This window comes from Aythya marila (genome assembly GCF_965140915.1).
Source record: "Aythya marila genome assembly, chromosome: 6".
NCBI lineage: Eukaryota > Metazoa > Chordata > Aves > Anseriformes > Anatidae > Aythya > Aythya marila.
In genome coordinates this window covers 13,460,486-13,466,485 of record NC_139047.1, presented here as the reverse complement: position 1 = coordinate 13,466,485, position 6,000 = coordinate 13,460,486, and positions in this window count along the sequence as shown.

The following is a 6,000-nucleotide window of genomic DNA, read 5'->3' as shown; positions in this document are numbered from 1 at the left end:
ATCCTTATTTAGCAGAGAACAGTGACAAAGTGCTGATCTGCCCTGTGGCATTTTGCTTTACCTTTTTCTTAAGTGAGAACTTCCTCACAGAGACTTCTGAGGCCACCATCCATAATCTGTTTGCCTTAAGGTGCTCTTGAAAGAAAAGCAGCACTATATAGCTCTTGTTATGAAAGTGGCACGGTTCATGTATTGCTGGGGGAAGGTACCCGCAGCAGGAGTTGTTTGATTGTGTGGGAGGTCGGATTAGGTATTTGTTAAGCCTCCTTGGCCTTATACTTGGTGACTCTCTACAATTTCTTTTCAGAGCATTGAAAATCAAACACGGCTGTGAATTAGAGTCAGTCCCTTCCTTCTCTAGTAGTCCCTGAAGCAAAATTCTTGTGGATATTGAGAAACCCTTCTAAGAGCCCCGACAAAGCAAGGGACATAGGAGCACCGTGTCTCAGGAGGACTTGCTGCTCCCCGTGGGCTGGCTGCCTTTTGGCTGCCTCACCCCCTGCTGTCACACTCCTGGTGCTGGTGCCGCCGTGCCCTGACCATCAGTGGGGCTGCTCTTCCCCCCGCCACGGCTGGGGCTGGCCTTGGGAGCCTGCAGCTGCCGCAGGCTATGGGGGCAAAAGGGTCTGCCCTGACCCTGGGGTCTGCCCCCACCCCTTCTGGGACTGGGGCTTTTGAGGTAGAAGACTGGAAAGAAGCGGTAGTTAGGCATCTTGAAATGCTTAGGAAGGTAACCAGTAACAGTTAAATGGTTAAAAGCTTAAACAAAACTGGTGCAAAAATAACCAAAGAGTTGAAAAGTGTGATTATCTCAGGGTGGGATTATTATCATTACTATTATTGTTGTTGTTGTTACTTTGCATGGCTGGTGGAGGCCTCTTATTTTGTCCTAAATTGGACAAAAATGGCTAGACAAGTGACAGCACTTTTGTAGCCGAGTCTCTGGGCCAGGCCACCTCAGTGCAGGAGAGGTGCTGTGCCCCAGGTGTGTCCCCAAGGTGCCCCTCTGCTCCTGGGGACAGTAATACTTAGCGATGCCACAAAGCCATCGTGTCCCTCATTAAGTTCGTTATGAGTTCCTGAGGTGAAAGCTTGTATACAAATACAAAATATGATTCATATTTATTTTATTCCACAGTCCAGCTAGGGTCACGTTCTGTGAAATGGCAGGAAACAATATGAGATTTTCATTTTAACTATTTTTTCCTTCTGTCTGTTTTTCATATGTACAATAAGGTTTCATTCCTTGCTCTGTAGCTGTGCAGTCGTTCCCTTCTGTGTTATTAAAACTGAGAAGGAATGCCTCTAGGTGAAAAGAGACTTATTAGTGTGTTAGGTCTTGCTCTCAGGAATAGATCCTGATGTATGTGTTACAATTTGGGAATGATATTAACTCAAATTTCCTTAGTAGAACGAGAAGGTGCATGTAAATTTCAGAAAAATAACTGTGATTAAGCAAAATAAAACTAGTTTGTTTTATCTACGCTCTCTTTGAAGCAGAAATAGCAGTAATGTTATTAAATTATCCGAAGCCCATAGGTTAATATAAACTGTTCCCAGACTGCAGCATTTTGGAGAGAATTATTAAAGAAGCAGTTGGTGTTATTCTGCACTGAGCACATCCAGCTTCGTGCACATGCAGCTCAATTCAACATAATGCCATAGTTTATTTAGGAACAGCTTTACAGGCTCACTTTGCAGTCTTAAGGCTAAGACCTGACCCCAGATAGATCAAAATGTACCAGTTATTCGCAGTTTGGCCTGGGTTAAATATTTGGGGTTAGGAGAGGAGGGGACAGCATTATTTCATGCAGAGCACTGCAAAAGGCTGCATATCATCACATTTTCTCATGCTTTTGCATTTGAAGTTTTTATTTGATTATCTTGTTGTGGGGTGGAGTCAAGTGAATATGTTTTCAATTTTGGAAGGAATTATTACAATCTGAAGTGGATTTTGTAAGCTTCTTGGCATCAATAAGCATAAGTGATTGTGTTTTTGAACCCAAGACTCGTAAGGGCAGCCATAACATGTCATGCCTCCCTCTCCACACATCCCCCAGGTTCTGCCTGTGGAATATTCTGAGGTAGCCAAGAGATGCACAAGGAGAAGTGGCTTTGTTTTGAATAAATGTGGTTCAAATGGTGCTGAATAAAAGAGGCACACAGATGCAGGGTTTGTTCCTCTAGGCTAATGCTTTCAGACTTAGTTACGTACTCACATTCACATATTTTAGTCCCTGAATCTAATCCAATTTTCTGAAGAAGATACAGCATTCTCAGCAACTCTGTAGCCATGACAAAGAATCAGGATGCTGATTTCGACAGCTAAATTTGCACCTGTAAATTTATCGGAACACTGTAACTGTAGAAAATGATGAGCTCAAAAAACGTCTTCCTGATTAGTGCCACAGGAATAATTGATTTTTTTTTTTTCATTTTGTCAGCCATTTTTTAAATTGGTTTAGATGAGACTTATTGTCCCGCTGAACAAAATTACTTCCTTTCCCTTCCCCAAAATTTTGTTTAGTTCAATTATAAAAAAAAAAATCTGTAAAAAGAGGAGACAAAGACTGAGTTTCAGAAAAGTGTTTGAGGATGCAGTCTTGTTGTTATTCTCTTTTTCAGTAGCTTGGTGTCTAAGAACACTTCTCTGAATGTCAAGAGACGGGTTCGTATCCTCTCCGAGAACTGGTAAACTTGAAGCAGGAACCTCGTTCAGGTGAATTGCTAACTAAGCTTTAAGCACTTGCAATATGAACACAGTCCCTTCTGAGGGAAACTGCAGCTGCTCTCTGTACCTGGGACTGCTGAAGCGTTTCATGTGGGGGAGCGCAGGCTCTGGGTTAGAGGAGCCTGGAGCTTGAGCTGTCTGGGTTTCAGCTCTTCTCCTGAAGAGTATTTGTTCAATTGAGTATATTTAAAGGTATCACTGGAAAAAGGACTACTCAGGCAAATTATCTCCTCCAACAGCAGTTCCTTCCATGGGGTGCAGGACTTGTGGTGTCCAAGGTTTTCTGGCAAAGAAGGGGATCCACACTGCATCATTTGTACTCTTTGAAAAAGGGGGGACAAAACTGCATCCTTTCCTCATCCTGAGCTGTCCTTCTCTTCTCTGCTCTCATCAGGAATTATTTGTGGTGCACTTCATGTTAACTTGCAAAACTAAAAATAACTAGATGTTGTGAAGGTGAAATTACACTTTCAGCTATTTTACAGTTTGTTAGCAAAATTGTTAACACCCCTCTGTTCTGCTATTCTCTGCTGCTCCTTGCTGCATTTGACTAACAGATCGCCCCTTTTGCCAGAACACCCTGCAGCCGGTTGTCACACCAGTGCATATTTACCAGCTATCTTAGCGTGCCCTTGGAAGGATGAGCAGTGGGTATAGCAGTATCTTGGCATGAATATTAGATGTTTAGGTTTTCGCATGTGCTGTTTTAGGGAATGCATAAAGGCTCCTACCCGCACCTTGAAATAGTTAAGAAGTGGCATGAGGACATGTAAAAAATCTAATTGAAGAAGAGAAAGAATTTGGAGCCCAGCAGCATCATAGTGTGACAAGTCTGCTGTGTAACAATGGAAAATGGTCAGAAGGAAAGTGAGGCAGGAGGAAGAACCATCCATTTGGAAGAACCAAAGAATAAACTGAAAGCAAAATATCCAGATTCAACTTGACGATTACAGTAAGGCAGCAGCACAAAGCTAACCCTCCTTGAGCCCTTGTAGTTGACACTGCACCTACAAAAAGCTAGCAAATGTGCTAAAGCTGAGGACACTGTGGCTGTGAGGAGCAGCTGCCACACAAAGAGGTCCCTGTGCTGTCCCTTCATGCTGCCATTGCCAAGGGGTGAGGAATCACAGGAGATGGGGACTGAAGCCTGCAGTGTTGCATGCTTGCAACTGCCACAGGGATTTTTAAATGCAAAGCAAACAAAAACCACACAGGCTACGTTGAATGTAAGTTTGAAATGGCTGAGCACAACCAAGAAAACCCCTAGATGCATCTGCACCTTGTTGACAAGCCTTGTGTGGCACACAACTGCTTTGAATGCAGACAGTCGTTCCATGTTCACTAACAACACTGTTTGATGTGGCCCTGATCTGAGAAAGCCATTAAGCCCAACTTTAAGTATGTGCATAACAATCTTAAACAAAGAGGCTTTCTTTCTGAATCTGGGTCACTCGTGGAGATACATCTAACAGGAATTATTAAACACATCGCTGAAACCCGTGCTCGCAAAACTAGAGTGTGTTGAGACACACGTACACATCGAGACCCTCTAGTGGGATGGTGAGGCCACGCACCAACCTTTGCTCTCCAGGGCAGAAGGCAGCAGTCCTGCCATTGAATTATTGACCACGTTGGCAGCCTGAAAGAGAGGCAGAGCACTACCACATCGGGTAAAATAAGCGTGGCTGGAAACAGTCTTCTTGCGGGGCTGCATGCCCCGTGCAGCGGCACTTACCTTGCCAGGGGAGCAAACCCAGCTGTTCTCTGCACGCCACACAAGCTATTCGTTTCACTTAGGTATTTTCTCCTTGAATAAGCAGGACAAAAGGGATGAGATATGCTGAATCATTTAGGGAAAAAATGTCGCTGTCAAGTGCATTATCATCAGCTAAGCGAGGCCCTGGAGGCCAGAACCTCAGCCTGTAAATTATGTATGCTGAACGCCTGTGCTTTTACAGTTCTGTTGAGGCAAAGCCTGCACGGTGTGTTGCAGGGCTGTTAAAGAAAACATGCAAGCAAGGTTATATCGTAGCTGGTGTTTGCCCAGTGGTTCCACCTCATCCTTGGGAGTAACAGGTGTCCTGGACACACCGAGTCCCCAGCAGGGAGGGGGCGCCCAGAGCCTGGCTTCGGAGCTGCTGGCAGAGCTACCTGCAGGGTCACTCAGCTGCTGAAACGCTGAGCCATATAAAAGTGGGATTGGGAACTGCAAACCTCCTAGGAGAGTGCACACCCAGCCTGTGAGAGGGAACAGATGCATTCTCCAGAGGTGGGTGTCACTCTTGCTTGAGCTACTCACTTCTCTGATGTTTCCTCTGTTTACCATCTACTATTTTCTTCAGATTTTACTTTCAAAGTTACCTGTGCCCATTAGCAGATGGTTGCCTTTCTGACTTATTTGTCCTTCCAGGAGGTGTTTTGAGTTAAGTTTTAAGTGAAAACACCCCTGTGTTTGGCTTAACACCTGACACTGCCTGGGTTACTTCACATTTGACTGTGATACTAGCAAACTTGTGCAAGTCATTTTCTTATTGGAAATTGCCCCCTGCAATTGCACTTGACCCACGGGATTATATCACAAGCCAGCTATTCTCCACTGAACTACATCATTCTAACCCAAAACTTCAGGTATTAAATTAACGGTTTCTTACCCAGGTAATTTTAGAGGAGTAAAGTTATGAGATTTGGGTGTGCATCACCTATTCCTCTAGCACCTAAGACTTATGGTACCGTGCCTATACTCTAACAGAGGGAACCAGAGCAGAGCCGAATGTGTACGCACAAGGGTTTGACATGCTTGAGCTTCTGACCCATAGGTAACATCATGGCCTTTGCAGCAGCAAACCTTGCAGTCTGCTCCAGGGCTGGGATAATGAGCTGCCCCTTCGCTCTGAGCACTGGCATGATGGAGTCTCCTTTTGAAAACTGTATTGATTTCATTGGGAGCTTTGACAGAGTATGGGTGTTGAAGGGCTGCCAGATTTGGCTGTTAATCTTCAGGACTGCTTCTTTCTGCTTGGCTGAGCATATGCCTAATTTTTGCTGTCGCCTGTGTGAAGGATTTCGGAACTGTCAATATCTCTGTTGATTCATGTAGCACTGAACACACTGGGAGCAAGGTATGCAGTTGGGTCACTCCTGACGGGCTCCTGCATTTAAGCTGTAGTAATTTAGAAGTCATCACCTTCTGTCCCACCACTAGTGCCTCTTACCTTAGGAATACAAACTGCAAAATCTCTGGGGCACCCCCTCCTCTGCTGCCGGTGCTG